The 22852-nt window shown below is 46.3% G+C and overlaps 1 pseudogene; it reads right to left on the bottom strand.

Annotated features, from left to right (window-relative positions):
* LOC116982309 overlaps nt 1-22852 on the bottom strand; it is a 999615-nt pseudogene that overhangs the window by 26422 nt on the left and 950341 nt on the right.

The following is a 22852-nucleotide window of genomic DNA, read 5'->3' as shown; positions in this document are numbered from 1 at the left end:
TACAGTGTGGAAACAGGCCCTTCGGCCAAAGTTGCCCACACCGAACAACATGTCCCAACTGCACTGGTCCCACTTTCCCATCGATGAAAAATAAAAATGTTATGAGTGTTTAAAAAAGCTTGAGATCCTCTCGCCTGTCAATCACTGCGTTTGGTCCATATCCCTTCAAACTGTCCTCTTCATATACATGTACAACTGTTTCTTAAACCATGCATCTATCTACATACCTAATGACCATCTTAAAATAACTTATGAGTGAAAAGACAGGATGTGATTGAAATAAACATTGAGGAAATGTCCTTCCACAAAACAAAGATCTGGGCATAACTAACATCATCTCTTTGCTCTACAAAGGTTTTTACAGTCCAAGTGGCTGCATTACTCATGGAAGAGGAACAACCTTTCCAGGTACCTCAGAGCTTAGTGCTTCCCCACATTCAGTATTCTTTCATGTCCATCATCTATGTTTGATCAGTCTGAAGAAGGGTTTCAGCCCGAAACGTTGCCTATTTCCTTCGCTCCATAGATGCTGCTGCACCCGCAGAGTTTTTCCAGCACTTTTGTGGGGGCGCTGCAATGGCGGCAGCCCTGTCAGCAGTGCGTTAGTTTTTTCAATTTTTTTGTTGTATGTTTTAAAGTATGTTTTTAATCTTTATTTGTGTGTTTTTTGTGGGGGGGGGGGGGGGGGGCGTTTCGGCCGCCTCCTCCATGGAGAGGCGACTTTTTCCAGGTCGCCTCCCCCGTGGCCTAACAGCAAGGATCGGCGCGGCCTTTCCCGGAGACGCGCCCGGGGCTTCAGCAGCGGGCGCAGCGTGGACTCGGCGTGGAGCGGGTGAGCCCTCGCTGGAGGGGAGCGCTCCGTTTCGCTGGCCCGGGGCAGCCGGCAGCCTGAAGCCGCGCGCGGTCTGCAGAGCTCCAGCTGGCGCGGCGTCTACAGCCCGGGATCCCCCGTGGGGGACCCGGGGGAAGAAGAAGCCATCACTGCCGGCCCGCGGCCAACTTCTACCGCGGGCGCGGTGGCGACTTACCATCACCCCTGGAGGGGAGCTTCGACCGCCGGTCCCGCGGTGTGCGGTGTTTCTGGCTGCGGCGCGGCGGGCACTTTAAACTTTAAATCTTCGACCGCCGGCCTGCGGCCTACACCAACTTAAAGCCGCGGTCTCCGGTGGGGAAGAGCCGATCCTGGACTTGTACCTTGTCCTTTTACCATCTGGACGCCCGCAGCAACGGCTGCTGAGGGTTGAGGTCCCGACCACGGGGGAAAATGGAGGAGGACTGGCCAAATTGTGTGCCTTCCACCACAGTGATGAATGCTGTGGTGGATGTTTATGTAAATTTTTTATTGTGTTTTTGTGTGTGTTCTTTATCATTGTACCGCTGCTGACATATTCATTTCACTTGCACTTTATGTGTAATGTGACAAATAAACCGTATTGTATTGTATTGTCTACCTTCGATTTTTCAGCATCTGCAGTTCCTTCTTAAACTCTAAGTTTCAAATGTTGGCCAGGGTCTTACACAGTGGACAGCCTTCTCGTTTGCTACAGCTAGATCTTCCAGGCAGCATTGTTCACCAAGAAGCGGGCATCTTAGTAGGTGTAGTATGGATTGTACAGGTGTTAGTCGGTGCGGCATGGATTGTGCAGATGTTAGGTGTGGCATGGATTGTACAGATGTTCCACATTTACATTCTGTGTCTGCCACATCTGCATAGTCCCATTTGTTCATATTGGTCTTGCATCGGCCCATCCCTGTACGAAGCCTATTGAGGGACTTCCAGGTCTTCCAGTCACACCTGTGACCAGGTGGTAGCTGTTCCTTGCTTGGGATTTGCATCTTTACGTGGTGGTGGATTTCACTGCGTTTCTTTTCCCACAAGGCTAGTCTGGTTACTTGAGGAGACTGTGACAGTGGCTGGACTGTGTGAAGGAAGCTCTTCCTCCACTTCAGCCGTTTTGGGACTGGGTGATGGGAATGGCGGGTGTCCCCATTACGTTCAGTTCTACCGACAACTGATCCGCGGATTCCTGGTGGAGCAATACTGGCCAAGACATGCAAGCTATCCACATCCATTGGTTTTAGGCAGCCAGTGATACATCTGCAGCTGTCATTAAGGGCGGCATCAACTTTCTTTGCATGAGATGATCTCTCCCAAACAGGACAAGCATACGCTGCAGCAGTAGCACAGTGCAAGAGCAGTTGACCGCAGTATGGATGCATTGGTTCCCCACCACAAATTTGCCAGCTTGCGTAGGCGTCCCTTGTCCCTTCAGTGAAAATTGAAGACACAGGAGTAATTGCGTTGGATGCATGGAGTTACTAACTGGGCGTGGGGGGGGGGGGGGGGGGGGGGGCGTCCCAGAGGGAGGGCTTTGTCTTGTCAATTGATGGTTACAGCCGTGGTTCGTTAAATTTTCACAGGGAAATCGGGAAATGAAACTGGGTAGACAGGTCAGTTCAGCATAAAGTAAAAACCAGTGGACCCAACACCATTCTGCTATGCTCCAAGGGAAAAGCTCCAAGTCTGTCCAAAATCTCCCTATAGTTCACACATGGGGATCCTGGCATCGTCCTTGTAAATCATCTCTGCACTCTTTGTAGCTTAAGGACATGTTTTTATAGCGGGGTAAATAAAACTGAACACAATATTCCAAATGAGACTTCATCAAGGTCTTGTACAACTGGAACATGTCGACCCAACATCTATACTCGATTTCCCTAGCAGTGTGTGTGTGATTTAGCCATGTCCTCCTTCACACAGTCAAGTACTCTGTCCTGTTTGTGATTACTGATCATGGGTATTGCTACAAGCCGAGCTGTACCTGTTCCAGCTGCCAAGGAGAAAATTGATTCGAGCCCGCTTTATTACTGCTTCCATCAGTAGCTGCATGGAGCAGCTCAGGTCAAAAGCATCTGGTACTTTCCAGGGCCTCCTGTGTTGTTCTTTAGAGGTGATTATTATGCGTCATGAGTCAAGAGCATGCCCCAAAACAGAAGACTGAAATTCTTACTATGAAGGAATGAATTACAGATGCTGGTTGACACCGAAGTTAGATGCAAAATGCTGGGGTAACTCAGCAGGACAGGCAGCATCTCCAGATACAAGAAATTGATGACATTTCGAGTGTACACCTTTCTTCAGACTAAGTCAAGGGAAAGGGAAACGAGAGATATGGAAGATATGGAGTTTGCACCTTCTCCCTGGTGGGATTTCTCCCGGTGTTCTGGTTTCCTCCCATTTTCCAAAGACGTGCATGTTAGTAGTTTAATTGCCCCAAATGTGTAGGATGTCAATGTGGGATAACATAGAACTAGTATGCGGGTGAATGGACTCGGTGGGCCGAAGGGCCTGCTGCCATGCTGTATCTTTAAATTAAACTAAGGTGCTGCCTCACAGTGCCAGGGACCACAGGTTCGATCCTGAACTCAGGTGCCCTTTGCACAGAGCTTCCTGGCTCTCCCCTTCATTGCAAAGGTTTTTTCCCGGATGCTCCTCTTTCTTCCAGGATTGCCTCTGGATTTTCACCCATAGACAACCGACGCGGCCACTGAGAAAACGTACAAGCTCCACACAGACTGCAGCCCTAGTCAGGATCGAACCCAAATCTCTGGCACTGGAAGGTTGTTCATTTTTTTTATCTCAACAGAGTTGAGTTCTCTAGACGCTACAGACAAAATGCTGGAGTAACTCAGCCGGACAGGCAGCATCTCTGGATAGGGGGGATGGGTGACGTTATGGGTCGCAACCCTTCTTCAGAATGCAAGTCAGGGGAGCGGGAGACATAGAGATACGGAATGGTAAGGGGTAAAATGGTAAAACGAGACCTAAAGCTGGTGTTGATCAAGGAAAATGTAGAATACATCATTGTTAGCGAGGAGAAGTTGACAACGAAGCATACAGAGATAACGTGTAATCAGGTGGACAGTCGGACTGGTCAGAGAGCGAGGATGTGGGGGGTGGGGGTGGATTGAGGGGGAAGGCAAAGGTTACTTGAAGTTAGAGAAGTTAATATTCAGACCGCTGTGATGTCAGCTGCCCAAGAAAAAAATATGAGGTGCTGTTCCTCCAATTTGATCTGGGCCTCATTCTGACAGTGGAGGAGGTCCCAGACAGAAAGATCAGTATGGGAATGGGAGCCGAGTTAAAGTGTTTAGCAATCAGAGGGTCAGCTAGGTTTAGGCGGAATGATCAGCAAGATGATCAGTAACCGTGCACTTGATCTCGCATATACATAGGAGGTTGGAGGAGGTGCCAGTGAACCTCTGTCTCGCCTGAAAGACTGTGGAGATCCATGTTGGAGTCTGGTTAGATCCATGGTTGGAAGTATAGTGACATGTGATGCATCTGGGGACGGGGTGGTTCGGGTGGGAATGAATGAGTAAACTAGGAAGTTGCAGATGGTACGGTCTCTGCGGAAAGGGGTGGAGATGGGATGACGTGGCTAGTGGTGGGATGACGTTTGAGGTGGCAGTTCCACATATATGTAAACATAATACTCTGTAAACCCACTAATAAACGGCATGTTCAGCTAATAAACAAAAGTTCAGTATATATATACATGGAAAACAAACAAACAATAATAGTGCAAATTCAAAAATAATGTCCCCAAATCTACAAGTCGGAGCCTATTTGGATGGTTGTAGGCAAAATATTGCTCCTGTACCTGGACGTTACAGGCTTAAGACTCCTGTACCTTCTTCCCGATGGCAGGAGTGAAATGAAATCATGGCCCGGGTGGTGTGGGTCTCTGCTGACGTTGGCTGCCTTTTTGAGGCAGCGACTCTTGTAGATTCCTTTGATGATGGGGAGGTCGATACCTGTGATAGCCTGTGCACTGTTCGCCTATTTTTGTCATCATTTTCGTTCCTGGCGTTTGAGTTGCTGATCCAGCCCAGAAACACAACGTGCTCACGTCAAATTCCGATCATATATTACCCGCCCTTTCGGACAGGCGATGTTTCCAGCACTCGCTGAATCTCAGCCGGGTTCCGACTCACAGTCTCCCTTCCTGTCGTGGGGTCATTGACAGGTTTCTTACAATACGGGGCTACATTATTTGCAATTAAAGTAATGTATGAAGGGGGGGGGGGGGTTAAAGAACAAGATAATCCCACCAGTCTGGGACCAGCGCATCTGCGGCGTTTTAAGTCTCCGATGTTTAATATCCAGCGATGTTTAAATGATGAAGCAATACGGGCGTAAACTGTAACTGCAGTACCGAACCCTTCCACCTAGACAAAATAAAGCACAAGGTAGACATAACATGGTGGAGTAACTCAGCGGGTCACAAAGCGGCTTCTGAATGAACACTGCACTCAATCCCAGCATGAACACTGCATGTCAGCCCAGTCATTACTGGTACAGTTGCAATACCACAGTTGTGGACTTGACTAATCCACATTTCTCAGATGCATAATGTAAAATAATTTGTCTATGTTCCTACCAGGGAGACCAATAACTGCAATAATCGTGTAACATATTTTCCTGATGCTTTTAAATGTTGCAAGCATGTTCTTTAAGATTCCGTCAGTTTTATTTTATATTTTATTTTTATTTAACCTTTATTTAACCAGGAGAAGTCTCATTGAGATTAAAAATCTATTTTACAAGAGAGTCCTGGCCAAGACAGGCAGCAGCACAGTTCCACAGTTACAGACAATAATTTAAAAACAACAGAGAACATATAAATAGAGTCATAGTCAGAACATTATCAAACAATGCATGTACAGACAGAAGAGCCCGCTTCAACATCATTAAGAAGGGATTTAAATCTGTTTAGAGAAACCAGCTCCTTAAGTTTCGGTTCATTCTGCAGCTGGTTCCATGCGAAGGGAGCAGCATAACTAAATGCCCTTTTCCCCAGTTTAGTACGGACTTTAGGTACAGTTAGTAAGAACAAGTCCTCAGAGCGGAGCTGATAAGTTCCTGTGCTTTTTCGAATTACATACTTCTGCATGTATGAAGGAAGAACACCGAGGATAGTCTTATAAATAAGGATATGCCAATGATGGAGTCTGCGGGTGGACAAGGCAAACCATCCAACTTGAGCATACAAAGTGCAGTGGTGCGTGAGGGCTTTAAAATTAGTAACAAATCTCAGTGCTCCGTGGTAGACCGTGTCCAAAGACTGTAGGCATTTTGAAGATGCATTCATATATAAAACATCACCATATTCCAACACAGACATTAACGTTGCAGCAACAAGTCTTTTTTTGGCTTCAAAATAAAAACAAGATTTGTTTCTAAAGTAAAAACCTAATTTTATCTTTAGTTTTTTCACAAGTTGCTGGATATGAGGTTTAAAAGAGAGAGAATCGTCAATTATAATTCCCAGATATTTATATTGAGACACAGATTCAACTACAGAGCCCTGCAAAGTGGTGATAGGAGGGAGGTCCGAGGGCTTTGATTTAGCTTTAGTGAACAGCATGAGCTTTGTCTTGTCAGCATTTAAAACAAGTTTTAAATCACACAGGTTACGTTGCACAGTGTTAAAAGCAGTTTGGAGCTGACAGAGAGCCTGATTTGGGGTAGACGCAGAGCTATATATCACTGTGTCGTCAGCATAAAAGTGAAAATTTGCGTTCGGAGCTTTATGATCTAGACTATTAATATAAATAGTAAATAATAAAGGTCCTAGAACCGATCCCTGTGGCACACCCTTGGATACATTTAGAGAGCTAGAAGTAATACCTTCTGCTCGCACACACTGGGATCTGCCTGATAGATAGCTTTTAAACCAACAGACAGCTTGATCAGACAAACCGATGGAATTATTCGCCGATCTCTCTGAATGAACTTCAGATCTCTCTGAAGGAATTCTGAACCAATATATATGTTCCGCATTTAATTTATACCCTGCTCTTTACCCCATCAATTTCCAACGAACATTTTCGTTTAAAACAATTTACTTCATGCTCTGGAAAAAACAACATTACTTCTCAGAGTTAAGTCACTAGTGGGTTAAATTAAGTATATTTCTCACCGATATGGCTCTCTCAATGGCGACATTATTGAGAGGCTAAAAGTCGTTACATGAAACATTCTGAGATGACTATGTTGACATCAATTTGTATTCTCTTAGTACTTGTCAGTCAATCGGCTCTATTGATTGTATTACTTGTCCGAAGTTACAGTATGTTCACAAGTGATTGGTAAACATTTTAATCCCCTCTTACTATTCCAATATTGACATTGACATGGTCTCTACATTTGCTGTGTAATGTCATGTACAAAATGGAGCACGGCGCCTCATATTCCGCTTGGGTACTTTACATCCGAACAGTATTAACATTGAATTCTCCAATTTGAAGTAACACACAACCCTCCCTATTCTATGCTCGCAAGCTATTCAGGTACGCACGTATTTGTTTAACCATCTCCCACCCCAGCCACCCTGCTGCCCCACCCTCCTTCGGACATTCATCCCTCATCCGCGAATCCCTCGTGACATTTTCAATCTCTCTATCTCTCCTCTTCTTCTCGAGTCATCGGACATCATTTTGTCGCATTTGTATCTCTAGATTTAATCCACCCGTGACAACTACCCACCCCCTTGTCTATAGGCATCTGCCACATGTCAGGCTTTGCTCCAAACCGAGTTCTCTTGGTAGATTTCTCCCCAAACTCCATCAGTCTGCAAGGGACCCCGGCCGGAAAGGACGTCTGGCCATTTCCCTCCGTAGATGCTGTCTGTTAAAGGCATGCAACACTCCGAGGTTTGCTCAGGATTCCAACATCTGCAGTTTCTTGTGTCTCCTCTTACTAGGAAGTTGGACCAGTTAGGGACAATTACAAGAGGAATAGAGATGTCTGATATTGTAATTTGCTGTGTTTCTATATCCAATTCAGTCCCTTGCGAGGGAAGACATAGGGACTGACGGAGTGGAGTCACTGTGGATTGAGTTGAGGAATTGCAAAGGCAAGAAGACACTAATTGGCGTTATTTACAGACCCCCAATTAGTAGCTCGGATGTAGGGTGTAAGTTGCAGCAGGAGTTAAATCTGGCATGTAACAAAGCTAATGCCACTGTGGTGATGGTGGAATTCAATATGCAGGTAGACTGGGAAAATCAGCTTGGTTCTGGACCCCAAGAAAGAGAGTTTGTAGAGGGCCTCCGAGATAGATTCTTAGAGCAGCTTGTAATGGAGCCGACCAGAGAAAAGGCAATTCTGGATTTAGTGTTGTCTAGTGAACCAGATTTGTTAAGAAAACTCGAGGTAAAGGAACCGCTTGGAGGTAGTGATCATAATATGATTCGTTTTATTCTGCAATTTGAGAAGGAGAAGGTTAAATCGGATGTGTCAGTGATGCAGTTGAACAAAGGGGACTATGAAGGCATGAGATGGGATCTGGCCAAGGTAGACTGGAAAGGGATCCGAGCAGGAATGACGGTGGAACAGCAATGGCAGGAATTTCTGGGCATAATCCGGAAGATACAGGATCATTTCATTCCGAAAAGGAAGAAAGATTCTAAAGGTAGTAGGAGGCAACCGTGGCTGACAACAGAAGTCTGGGATAGAATAAAACTAAAAGAAAAGATATATAACACAGCAAAGAGTAGCCGGAAGCCAGGGAATTGGGAAACTTTCATAGGACAACAGAAGAAAACAAAACGGGCAATATAGGCTGAAAAGATGAAGTATGAGGGGAAGCTGGCCAGGAATATAAAGAAGGACAGTAAAAGCTTCTTTAGATATGTTAAGGGAAAAAGAGTAGCAAAGTCAATGTGGGTCTCTTGAAGGCAGACACGGGTGAAATTATTATGGGCAACAAGGAAATGGCAGAAGAGTTGAACAGGTACTTCGGATCTGTCTTCACTAAGGAAGACACAAACAATCTCCCAGATGTACTGGAGGACAGAGGATCTAAGAGGGTAGAAGAACTGAAATAAATTTTCATTAGACGAGAAATAGTATTGGGTAGGCTAATGGGACTGAAGGATGATAAATCCACTGGACCTGATGGTCTGCATCCCAGCGTCATCAGGGAGGTGGCACTAGAAATAGTGGACGCATTGGTGATCATTTTCCAATGTTCAATAGATTCTGGTTCAGTCCCTGTGGATTGGAGGATAGCCAAGGTTATCCCACTTTTCAAGAAAGGAGCGAGAGAGAAAACGGGGAATTACAGACCAGTTAGCCTGACTTCGGTGGTGAGAAAGATGCTGGAGTCAATTATTAAAGAGGTAATAATGGGGCATTTGGATAGCTGTAAAAGGATTAGTCCCTTTCAACATGGATTTATGAAAGGGAAATCATGCTTGACTAATCTTCTGGAGTTTTTTGAGGATGTGACAATTAAAATGGATGAAGGGGAGCCAGTGGATGTAGTGTATCTAGACTTTCAGAAAGCCTTTGATAAGGCCCCGCACGGGAGATTGGTGACTAAAATTAGAGCACTTGGTATTGGGGGTAGGGTGCTGACATGGATAGAACATTGGTTGGCAGACAGGAAGCAAAGAGTAGGAGTGAACGTGTCCTTTTCAGAATGGCAGGTAGTGGCGAGTGGCGTGTGGCAAGGCTCAGTGTTGGGGCCGCAACTGTTTACCATATATATTAATGATTTGGAAGAGGGAATTAGGAGCAACACTAGCAAGTTTGCGGATGACACAAAGTTAGATAAATGTGAAGTTATCCACTTTGGCGGCAAAAAGAAGGGGGCAGATTATTATCTCAATGGGGTTAGGTTAGGTAAGGGGGAGGTACAGCGAGACCTGGGCGTCCTTGTACACCGGTCACTGACAATTGGCGTGCAGGTACAGCAGGCAGTGAAGAAAGCTAATGGAATGTTGGCCTTCATAATAAGAGGATTTCAGTATAGGAGTAAAGAGATTCTTCTGCAGTTGTGTAGGGCTCTGGTGAGACCACATCTGGAGTGAACAGTTTTGGTGTCCTAATTTGAGGAAGGACATCTTTGTGATTGAGACAATGCAGCGTAGGTTCACGAGATTGATTCCTGAGATGGCGTAACTGTCATACCTGGTAAGATTGAAAAGACTAGGCTTGTATTCACTGGAGTATAGAAGGGTGAGGGGGGATCTTATAGAAACATATAAAATTATGAAAGGACTGGACAAGCTATATGCAGGAAAAACCCAGTGAGTTGTGAATGTGTGGAATTCCCTGCCACAGAGGGCAGTGGAGGCCAAATCACTGGATGGATTTAAGAGAGAGTCAGATAGAGCTCTAGGGGGCTAGTGGAATCAAGGGATATGGGGAGAAGGCCGGCACGGGTTATTGATTTGGGACGATCAACCATGATCACAATGAATGGCGGTGCTGGCTCGAAGTGCTTAATCGCCTCCTCTTGCGCCTATTTTCTATGTTTCTATGTGTCTCTGGAACACATTGTCGGGAGAGAGGAAGGGGATGGTGGAGGTAGATATTATAATTGTCGTTTTAAGAGCCTTTACGATAGCTACTTAGATAAGGAGTATTGGAGGGAATTATGTGTTTAACACACCCTGGTTCTGGCTTCCAAATGGGGCACAATTGCCCTATTGATTACGCCTCATATCGGTCAGCATAAAGCAACATTCATACAGCAACGATTAGTTTCTCAAACAAGTAGTTTTATTGAAGGCCGTAACCGCGCGCAAAGGTAAACTCTGAGAGGGAACCTAATGTGTTTTCAAAGATTCACAACGCCCACAACCACTTACATTTTTATTTAATGGTTACATGCAGATTTTATATTTTGAAATAATTTATGTTATCCGCGTTTCTTCGCAATCACTCGTCTTCCTTTTCTTTCTTATTGTAACCTTCAACATTCTATTTCCATTGAATTAATTCCAAAAGCTTCCTAACTCTGTCAAATGGGTGTAATAAAGAATACTTCTTATCTAGTTACTCGTTTTGTTACCCTTAGCAGGTGTACAACATTCTAGTACAGGTATATCTTCACTCCGACTAGCCATGCCGTTTAGTATATATCTATTGTCTCATTGTGTGACATTTGTCACGTTCACTTTGTGTCCATGTTTCTCATCATGCCTCGCAAGTATTCACGCTCCACGCGTACAGTTGTACATGATCTTGGTGAGACCACACCTGGAATATATCGTACAGTTTTGGTCTCCTAATCTGAGAAAGGACATTCTTGCCATAGAGGGAGTACAGAGAAGGGTCACCAGACTGATGCCTGGGATGTCAAGACTTTCATATGAAGAAACAAGGGGTCACAGTTTAAGGATCCAGAACAAGGGGTCACAGTTTAAGGATAAAGGGGAAATATTTTAAGACATTTTTTACACAGAGAGTGGTGAATCTCTGGAATTCTCTGCCACAGAATGTAGTTGAGGCCAGTTCATTGGCTATATTTAAGAGGGTTAGACCTTGTGGCTAAAGGGATCAGGCTGTATGGAGAGAAAGCAGGTACAGGATACTGAGTTGGATGATCAGCCATGATCATATTGAATGGCGGTGCAGGCTCGAAGGGCTGAATGGCCCACTCCTGCACCTATTTGCAATGTTTCTATGTACACATATTACGTACCTGCCTGTTTTCCTATAACTTCCAATATTTCTCACGTCATGCACGGAATGCAGGGATGTGGAGCAAATGCAGAAAGATTAGTTTAGGTGATTGTGGTGTCATGTTGGCACAGGCATTGTGAGCTACAGGGCATGTCCATTTTATACATATCTTTGTCTGACTGTCCTGTTGTTCTATAGTCTTATGTTGATAGCATGTTCGCTCAATGACGTGTTTGCCCACCAATCAGTACAAGGGCGCAGTCATAGAGTGATACAGTGTGGAAACAGGCCCTTCGGCCCAACTGGCCCACACAGTACAAGCTACACTTGTACCCCCTGCCTGCGTTTGATCCATATCCCTCCAAACCTGTCCTATCCATGCACCTGTCTGTTTCTTCAATGTTGTGATAGCCCCAGCCTCAACTACCTTCCATACACTCGCCACCCTTTGTGTGAAAAAAATACCCCTCAGATTCCTTTAAAATCTTTTCCCCTTCACCTTGAACCCATGTCCTCGGGATTATTTTATTCCCACAAGAAACTTGCCATACAAAATAACAGCTGAAGAAATGTATGATATCTTTGGGAAGAATGGACCAATCAGACAAATCAGAGTTGGAAATACACCCGAGACGTGAGGAACTGCCTATGTGGTATATGAAGACATTTCGGTGTTGCAGTAATGGCAATAGCAATTGAGTAAGTGTTGAAGGAAACGAGTCTCAACATCTCGGGAAGTACAGACGAACACATGAAGCTCCGTGTCACTGATGGCTGCGGCCCAAATGTAGTAAATGCGATGACACTAAATGGATTTTTCAAATTCTGCGCGGACAAGGTGGGCCGAAGGGCCCATTCCTACATTGGGTAAATGCAAGAACTTGAAAATTTTGCTTGAATTCCGAAATAAAGACAATAAATTGTTGGGAAACCGACACTAAAAAGGGCTAACCTCGGATTCGGATTTAGCTTTATAAAAAAACCCAGTAGTGCCAAGGTCAGAGTGTTTCCTCGTGTAAAGCTACGAGCCAGTCATTGTCAAATGCTTTGAAATCCGAAGGTTTCATTTCATGCGCTGAGTTTAGTTTAAGTCTCATGACGTTTGAATTAATCATTCTGGGGTCTGTACATCTAATAGTAATGTCCCTGGTACATCATTTGCTGAATCTGTTATTAAAATTAGTAAATTGAACGACAGAAGATGGATTGAGCCGTCCCAGCGTCATCATGAAATGTATTTTGATGATACTGTCAAATAACTCGTAGGCCCTCCACCAGGATGATGTAAGGTATTCAGCTGCAGCGACGCAGCGCCAAGTATCCACTGCAAAGTAATATGGAATAGACTGCGTACAACACATTGTGCACACCGTCCCGATCACCACAGCCGCTGGTCGCTCACTGCAATATTTCCTCCGCACATTCTGACAACAGATGGCGACGAAACGGTCGAAAGTGAAAGCAACTGTCAGCCAAACGGAACAATCCGTCATTGCGATCCGGAAAACATGTATCACAGCACATGTAGGAGTTGCGGACAGGAACCTTACATACACATAGATAAAATTAATCTGTCATATTATAACACTGCCAACAACCACCATCAGATCTGCTGCTGCCATTGCCACCAGGTAGCGAGTGATGCATTTGGAGAGACCACATTTACCGCGGGACACTACCCTACATGGATCAGCGTGACTTGACTTGCGCTGTAAGGATAGTGAAGCTGATCAGTGGTCCGGTGTGTGCCTTCCCTGACCGAGACGGGATGCGAATCGCATATCGCGCGAACATCCCGCGGTCTACGCATAAGCTCAGGGGCGACCGCGCCTTTGCGGTTGCAGCTCCTAGACTGTGGAACAGCATCCCTCTTCCCATCAGAACTGCCCGATACATCGACTCTTTTAAGTCGAGGCTAAAAACTCATCTTTACTCTCAAGCCTTTCTTTACAGAGGCTCCTTCGAGGGAGGGCTATATCAAGTTCAAGTTCAAGTTCAAGTGAGTTTATTGTCATGTGTCCCTGTATAGGACAATGAAATTCTTGCTTTGCTTAAGCACACAGAAAATGGTAGGCATTAACTACAAAACAGATAAATGTGTCCATATGCCCTGATCTAAATATATACACACATGAATAAATAAACTGGTAAAGTGCAAATAACAGAAAGTGGTTGCTAATAATCAGAGTTTTGTCCGAGCCAGGTTTAATAGCCTGATGGCTGAGGGGAAATAGCTATTCCTGAACCTGGTTGTTGCAGTCTTCAGGCTCCTGTACCTTCTACCTGAAGGTAGCAGGGAGATGAGTGTGTGGCCAGGATGGTGTGGGTCTTTGATGATACTGCCAGCCTTTTTGAGGCAGCGACTGCGATAAATCCCCTCGATGGAAGGAAGATCAGAGCCGATGATGGACTGGGCAGTGTTTACTACATTTTGTAGTCTTTTCCTCTCCAGGGCGCTCAAATTGCCGAACCAAGCCACGATGCAACCAGTCAGCATGCTCTCGACTGTGCACCTGTAGAAGTTAGAGAGAGTCTTCCTTGACAATCCGACTCTCCGTAATCTTCTCAGGAAGTAGAGGCGCTGATGTGCTTTTTTGATAATTGCGTTAGTGTTCTCGGACCAGGAAAGATCTTCAGAGATGTGCACGCCCAGGAATTTGAAGTTCTTGACCCTTTCAACCATCGACCCGTTGATATAAATGGGGCTGTGGGTCCCCCTCCTACTCCTTCCAAATTCACAATCAGTTCCTTGGTTTTGCTGGTGTTGAGGGCCAGGTTATTGCGCTGGCACCATATGGACAGTTGCTCGATCTCTCTTCTGTACTCTGACTCATCCCCATCAGTGATACGCCCCACAATAGTGGTGTCGTCAGCGAACTTGATGATGGAGTTCGCACTGTGATTCGCTACGCAGTCATGGGTGTAGAGTGAGTACAGCAGAGGGCTGAGCACGCAGCCTTGAGGTGCTCCCGTGCTGATTGTTATTGAGGCTGACACATTTCCACCAATACGAACAGACTGTGGTCTATGGATGAGGAAGTCGAGGATCCAGTTGCAGAGGGATGCGCAGAGACCCAATTCTGCGAGTTTGGTAACCAGTTTGGAGGGGATGATTGTGTTAAATGCCGAGCTGTAATCAATGAATAACAGCCTGACATATGAGTTTTTGTTGTCCAAGTGGTCCAGTACGGAGTGGAGGGCCAGCGAGATCGCATCCACCGTTGATCTGTTGTGGCGGTACGCGAACTGCAGTGGGTCCAGGTTTTTGTCGAGGTAGGAGTTGATTTGCTCCATGATCAACCTCTCAAAGCACTTCATCACCACCGGCGTTAGTGCCACTGGTCGATAGTCATTGAGGCACGTCACCTTACTCTTCTTGGGCACCGGTATAATTGATGCCCTTTTAAAGCAGGTGGGGACCTCAGACCTCAGAAGTGAGAGGTTGAAAATGTCCGTAAAAACTCCCGCCAGTTGGTCCGCACAGGTTTTTAGAACACGACCGGGTATACCATCAGGTCCAGGTGCTTTTCGGGGAATCACCCCTCTGAAGGATTTCCTGACATCGGCCTCTGTGACTGAGACTGAAATGCCATCACAGCGAATGGGGGATCGGTAAGGCACATCAGTATTCTCCCTGTCAAAGCGTGCGTAAAACGCATTGAGCTCGTCAGGGAGTGATGTTACACCGGCATTCGAGCTGCCTCCTGGTTTTGCCTTGTAGGAGGTGATTGCATTCAGACCCTGCCACAGCTGCCGAACATCTGTCTCGTCCTCCAGTTTGGAGCAGAAGTCCCTTTTGGCCTTTTTGATGGCCTTACCAATGTCGTATCTGGTCTTCATGTAGGCCACTGTATCGTTGGAAGTGAATGCCCTGTGTCTGGACTTCAGGAGAGGGCGGATCTCAAAGTTCCTCCAAGGTTTCTGATTGGGAAACACTTGGAAGGTTTTTGTAGGGATGCAGTCTTCCACACATTTCTTTATGAAGTCTGTAACGACTGTGGCATAGTCGTTCAAGTCCGTTGCCGAATCCTTGAACATTGCCCAGTCTACAGACTCCAAACAGTCCTGTAGTTGTTCTTCTGCGCCCCCCCCCCCCCGACCAGCTCTGTGCTGTCCTCACTTCTGGGGGTGCGCTCTTTAATTGCTGCTTGTAGGCAGGAAGAAGCAGCACCGCGGTATGGTCGGACTTACCGAAGTGAGGGCGAGGGATAGAACGATAAGCATTCTTGATGGTGGTGTGTCAGTGGTTGAGGGTGTTAGGTCCTCTGGTGCAGCAGGAGACATGTTGGTGGAAGTTGGGGAGTGATTTCTTGAGGTTCGCCTTATTGAAGTCCCCAGCAATGGTGGTAAATGCCTCGGGGTAAGACGTCTGGTGTTTGTTGACCACGGCGTGCAGCTCCTCCAGTGCCAGACGGACGTCTGCCTGGGGTGGGATGTAGACCGCAGTCAGGATAACGGAGGTGAATTCTCTTGGTAGGTAGAAGGGTCGGCACTTCACCGCCAGATGTTCGAGGTGTGGAGAGCAGGAGTTGGACAGGACTGTCACGTCTGAACACCACGCAGAGTTGACCATGAGGCAGACACCCCCTCCTCTCCTTTTCCCAGATGCCAGGGTACGGTCCATACGGTGGATGGAGAACCCTTCAGGCTGGACCGCTGAGTCTGGGGAGCTGGGGGTGAGCCATGTCTCTGTGAAACAGAACACAGAGCATTCCCTCAGCTCCCTTGGATAAAGCAGTCTTGCCCTTAAGTCCTCCACTTTGTTTTCAAGGGACTGTACATTAGCCAGTAGGATAGAAGGGAGAGGGGGCCGAAGGCCCCCGCGCTTCATTCTGACATGAAGTTCTGCCCGACGGCCACGTTTCCGGACACAATGGAGGCTTCCCCTTTGTTCCCAGGTACTGTACTTGCTGTACCTGCTGTTTCTGCGGACCTGCGCTGGAACGGGGATTCCCTCACAGGCGGCAGCTCCAGCTCCGTAACGAACAGGGGATTCCCTCAAAGTCGGCAGCTCCAGCTTCGTTGTTCCTGGAAGATCCAGCCCGTCGGCTCTGGGGGACATCCCGGGGTCTCCAGGTACGTACCTGTGATCCTCAGTCGGGTCGGGAGTTCCACAGCCAGCGTGGGGAAATTTAAAGTCCGGGGCTCCCACAGCTGCGGGAGTTCGCGAAATTGCGAGAGCCCTGAGGTGCTCAAGCAGCTTGTCCGAAACGGCACCGATTTCTGCCGTTTTTCTGATCCAGGTAAGTTGTTGTAGTTGAGCCTTTTCTTTTCCGGTGCTCCGCAAAAGTCGCCGCAGGCAGGCGCCATCTTGCATCATCATATGTATGTAGTGGAGAGATAAGTTTTTTTGGCCTTCCATCACAGCAATGTGATGGATGTTTATGTAAATTATGTTGTATCTTGGGTCTATTTGTTTGTAATGTATGGCTGCAGAAACGACATTTCGTTTGGACCTCAAGGGGTCCAAATGACAATAAATTGAATTGAATTGTTGTAATGTATGTACTTAATTTATGAACCAATGTAGTATGACGTTAGTACCTCCACCAATGTAAAGCACTTTGGCCAACGAGAGTTGTTTTTTAAATGTGTTATAGAAATAAAAGTGACTTGACTTGACTCGTCTCTCGACATCTCCGCATATGTCTGGAGGGCGGCCTCTGATTCAATAAGTGCAAGGTGCCCGCGGGAGGTTATGTGAGGTAGTGAACAGGGAACTGTTTACATTCGCCTCTTACCCCTAAGTATCATTATTATTGTTACAATGGGGATGCAAATGTTTGATCAGGACAAACTTAAGATAACGGAGAAGGCTTTCTGATGTTACGGGATGTCACCAGATGCAGCGGGTAGTTGGGGATCGGAAGTCACCTGCCCCGGAATACCGTGAGCAACACGCTCTGACCGGCCCATCTTGCCGAAGAAAGGTGCCAAATGTGGGTGCAGTGGTGAGGAAGGGATTACCCGATCAGGCATGATCAGTAAAACATTTACAGATAACGTGTAAATAATTGAAACAAAGAGTTTAACATAATCAGTAATCATGCCGTTAAAGGGCCGACGGTGAATGACGTGAAAAACAGCATTTGAGATACGGGAAGGAAATCTAATGTGGACAAATTAGAGATCCACTTCCTCTTTGGGAAAATGCCTGAACTTCCTATGTAAATGGCAGAGTCAGTGATGGGGAAACGGATGCAGATCCTTCTTAGTGAATAACACAAACGTTTCTTGATTGGGGACAGATACTTTCTGTCCTGGGCCTCATACATTGACAGAGTGAGGCCCAGCGCAAATTGGCGGAACACCACCTCATATTTCGCTTGGGTAGTTTACACCCAGCGGTATGAACACTGACTTCTCCGCCCACTTCCTATCTTTATTCCGCCCCGCCCCCCGACATCAGTATAAAGAAGGGTCTCAACCCAAAACGTCACCCATTCCTTCTCTCCATAAATGCTGCCCCACCCGCTGAGTTACTCCAGCATTTTGTTTTGTCTGCCTTCGATGTTATCAATCAACGCAGTTCTTTCTCACTGATATAACTACTACTTTTAAAGAAAATCTTTTTTTGATTAACCGCATCATGTTATTTAATTATCAGGGAATATCTAAACACTTGGCCATCTTTGTCAATGGAAAATGAAATGGCACTGACACGCAACACGCAGGGGACATTCAAAACACAGGACTTTAGAATGAAGTACTTTAGAATAACATTTCCTACGTAATTGGTCTGCAATTCTAACAATAGTGAAATTATATTATCCGTTTATTTTCGCTCTGGAAATCAAGGTTTATTTGGTGCATTCACCAGACAACAGAATTGGAGTCATTCCCCTTTTTCCTTGCACTCACAAGACGTGGACATGATTGGTTTGGATAGTTTTATCTGAAACCGGCGCTGCGAGGAGTCCTCTCCCTACCCCCCTGCTGTTTCACAAAAGATTCACATTATTCTGGGTCCAGTTGTTTCCGATGTCAGATAAGAATCAGGGCACAAAACTGACTCATCGGGCCGCGTGTATTTGCATTTTTATCTGAGACTGGTGATGCATTGGCATTTGTAATTATATTGAAAATATCACTTAGATTCCCCGTAACCTGGTAAAATGGTAAAATAGTATAAATGTCAATTCTTAGTTAGCAATAACAACATGCATGTTATTTTACAGTCCTTTGACTGAAATGATGTCACGAACACTTTGACTGAAATGATATCAGCACACAGCTGGTGTTATCAAGGACTGGCGCCGCCCTGGCATCGCCGTCATCTCGCTGCTATCATCGGAAATCTGAATAGGAGACTGAGGACTTTAGACCTTCAGATTCAAGAACAATTTCTTGCCATCAACCATTTAGGTTTTGCAGGACTCTGCGCAAATTAACCTCCTCGATCCACTAAGACCAAACCTGCAATAAGGACGGTCAAAATATGGCCCGAGAACGCCACCCTACAACTCCAGGACTGCTTTGATCGCACCGACTGGGACCTGTTTGCACAACAGGCTACCAGTGGTACAGAGATAGACTTGGAGGAGTACACATCCACTGTGCTCTCCTACATCAACTGCTGTGTGGAGACTGTCACAGTGGACAAGCAAATAAAGATGTTCCCAAACCGGAAACCCTGGATGAACAAGGAGGTTCAGGATCTGCTAAGGGCACGCAACAACGCCTTTAAATCCAGGGACACTTCTGCTTACAGTGCGGCCAGGTCGAACCTGAACAGAGGCATAAAAAAGGCCAAAGTCATCCACAGGCAAAGGGTAGAAGACCACTTCAATACCGCGGACACCAGAAGCATGTGGCAGGGTGTCAGGAACATCACTGACTACAAGAGCAGCCCCGCCTGCCCCCACGGTGATATCACACTGGCCAACGAACTAAACACCTTCGTTGCCCGGTTCGAAACTGGCAACACCACCAGGTGTGGAATAACCCCTGCCATAGCGGAGGGACAGGCCTTAGCACTGAGCACTCAGGAGGTACAGTGCGCTCTGCGTAGGATCAATCCACGCAAGGCTGCAGGCCCGGATGGAGTCCAGGGAAGAGCATTAAAGGACTGTGCTGGACAGCAGGCGGAGGTATTCACGAGAATCTTCAATCTACCCCTATCTCTGGCAACGGTCCCCAAGTGCCTGAAAACAGCCACCATAGTGCCGGTGCCGAAAAAGTCCAAAATCACCAACCTCAACGACTACCGGCCGGTCGCCCTAACTCCAATCCCTATGAAGTGCTTCGAAAGGCTGGTCCTCTTCCATATTAAATCCAGCATCCCTGCCTCACTGAACTCCCATCAATTTGCATACAGGGCAAATAGATCGACAGAGGATGCCATATCTCTGGCCCTTCACACTGTCCTGACTCACCTGGACAGATAGGGCACGTATTTGAGGATGCTCTTCATTGACTATAGCTCTCCATTCAATACGGTCATCCCCACCAAGCTCACCACCAAACTCCACCAGCTAGTCCTCAGCTCACCGATATGCGCTTGGATCCTGAAGTTTCTCACGGAGCGACCGCAGGCAGTGAGACTAGGCCCGCACCTGTCCTCCACCATCACCCTGAGCACCGGCACACCACAGGGCTGTGTACTAAGCCCCATGCTCTACTCCCTCTTCACTCACGACTGTGTCCCTGCATTCGACACCAACACCATCGTGAAGTTTGCAGACGACACAACAGTGATTGGGCTGATCACCAACGGTGATGAAACAAACTACAGAGCGGAGGTGCAGAACCTGGCGGACTGGTGCGCCAATAACAACTTGGCACTAAACACCTCCAAGACCAAGGAGCTGATTATTGACTTCAGGAGGTCCCATTCTGGAGAATACGCCCCAATCTCCATTTACGGGGAAAGTGTGGAGAGAGTGTCCAGCTTTAAGTTTCTGGGCACACACATTTCAGAAGACCTCACATGGTCCACAAACACCGCTGCGCTGGTCAAGAAGGCATAGCAACGACTGTTCTTCCTGAGGACATTAAAAAAGGCTGGTCTGCCCCAACAGCTGCTGACAACGTTCTACCGCTGCACCACAGAGAGCATACTAACGTATGGCATCTCTGTGTGGTATCTCAGCTGCACGGAGGCGGAGAGGAGAGCTCTTCAGCGCGTCGTCAACAGAGCGCAGCGGATCATCGGGACAGAGCTGCCAGCCTTGGAGGGCATCGACCACACGCGGTGCCTCAGGAAGGCCCTCAGCATCCATAAGGACTCATCACACGCCTGCCACCGTCTGTTTCAACTACTTCCCTCCGGCAAACGTTACAAGGCCTTCTACGCCCGAACCTCCAGACTCAGGAACAGTTTTATCCCAAGAGCTATAGCGGCTCTGAACCGGCCCTAATGAGTGCCCCCCCCCCCCCCCCCCCCACCCACCCCCTTTGGACAGTCTCCCTCAGATGGTCACGTCAATCAATTCAGCTTGCTTATTTATGTATTGTATTTATTTACCTTTCTTGTACATCAGTGGAGCTGCACACTAAATCTCGTTGCACTGACGTGCAATGACAATAAAAGATATTATTATTATTATTATTATGAACTTTGTTTATGTTGCAGATGGCCGACTATGGATTGTTTCCCGTGTATTAATGATAATTGCTCTCACTATTGAATATTGCTGCGTTAATGTGTCTGTACAGCTGCGGCAAGTAAGAATATAATTCTTCAGTTCCCGGGGCATATGAAAATTAAAACTCTTGCATTATAGTTGACATAGTAGCAAGGTAAAGCTACCCAAATTAAAGTCGTAAACAATATCTTACCAGGAATACCGACCGCTGAAATTACGGGGTAGTAAATTCTGGCGATGTTGTAAATTGCTGGATAGCCCATGTTTTTGCCGGAAGCAGATACAGAAACTATTCCAAATGCCCACATGCATTGGTTCAACCAGCTCTTTAATACAAGCAGTCGCGTCCACTGATCAAATTAGAGTTGTCCTCGGGCGCACTAGCCACAATTTACTGTACAAACACACAGGATTTTTATTCATTAGATCATACTAGGATATACTTAATCCTTCGAGAGATGTTAGAGACAACTTAATTTAATATTGTTTGGACAGACTTTCAGGTCTATTTTATGTTACCAAGCCTGAACCATGGAAGTCACGTTTTTCTGTATTCCGTTCTTTCACACCGAAAGTTCTATCCCTCAATTGTTAATGCATTATAACATTGGCAGTAAATGAAGTACGTGCAGAATGACATGTGATGTTCGCAAGCGAAACGTTTAATAAGCCTTCCTGGTAGTAGATTGTTTATCCGTCGTCTAGTCTGTCACATTACTTTAGTAGTAGAAGTGACAGCGGCGGGAAGCTGAGATTGAATTACCAGTGCAGGCTCGAAGGGCCGAATGGCCTACTCCTGCATCTATTTTCTATGTTGTATGATATATCTGTGACTCGTGACACCAGTAAGTCCAGCCAATTCCAGAACTGCCTGAGACACCTCGTATAGAACACCTGCTTTGATGAAGCCGAGTTTCATATGGACAATGACCGAAATGTGCTCGTCTGGCCGAAACCTCGGGCTTTGCCATTGCATGTCTCGGCAAACCTGCAGTCATCCTTTATCCCTTGTTTCCTCAAACCGACGGTCTTCTCCACACATATAACCATAGATATACGAAGAGCTTTGCTTTCAATTTGGATGTCAAAAAGTCTGCAATATAAGTGAAAGATGAGGTAACTTTCCAACAAGAGATTGCACGCTGGGAGTCATGATGGTAAAATAGGCCAACATAGTGTCGGCAATTTAAAGATCTAGTTGTCAGAAGGCATATTTAGATTTGGCAGGTATTAGATTGAAAGGCATATCCTGATGGCGTGAAGTTCAACAATGACAGTTGGAACCAAGGCAGAGCAATACATAGGTTCAGTGTGAGACGGAAAATATATAGTAGGAACCGACTGTGAACTTGATCACACACAGATTGGTGGGGACATGGAACAAGCTGCCAGAGGAGATAGTTGAGGCAAGTGCAGTAACAGCAATTACAGCGGGTGTAGCAGCATCTATGGAGCGAAGGAAATAGACAACGTTTCGGGCTAAAACCCTTCTTCAGCTGTCTTTATTGGAACTTCTTCAAACCTTGAAGAGATTTCGCACTGGAGTAGACAAAGTGTTTAACAAGGAACTGCAGATGCAGAGTTTCTCCAACACTTTTGTCTACCTTCGATTTTCGAGCATCTGCAGTCCCTTCTTAAACAGCAATTACAATTCATTTGACTGGTACTGTACATGGGATAGGAAAATTGTTGAGGGATATGGGCCAAATACAGTCGTGTGGGACGTGTAGATCGGGTATCTTGGTCGGCATGATCCTATGGTCTGTATCCATGCGATATAACG

The sequence above is a fragment of the Amblyraja radiata genome, chromosome 16, assembly GCF_010909765.2.
Source record: "Amblyraja radiata isolate CabotCenter1 chromosome 16, sAmbRad1.1.pri, whole genome shotgun sequence".
Classification (NCBI taxonomy): domain Eukaryota; kingdom Metazoa; phylum Chordata; class Chondrichthyes; order Rajiformes; family Rajidae; genus Amblyraja; species Amblyraja radiata.
Note: the sequence above shows the minus strand (reverse complement) of the source record. Positions and strands in the feature narration are given on the sequence as shown.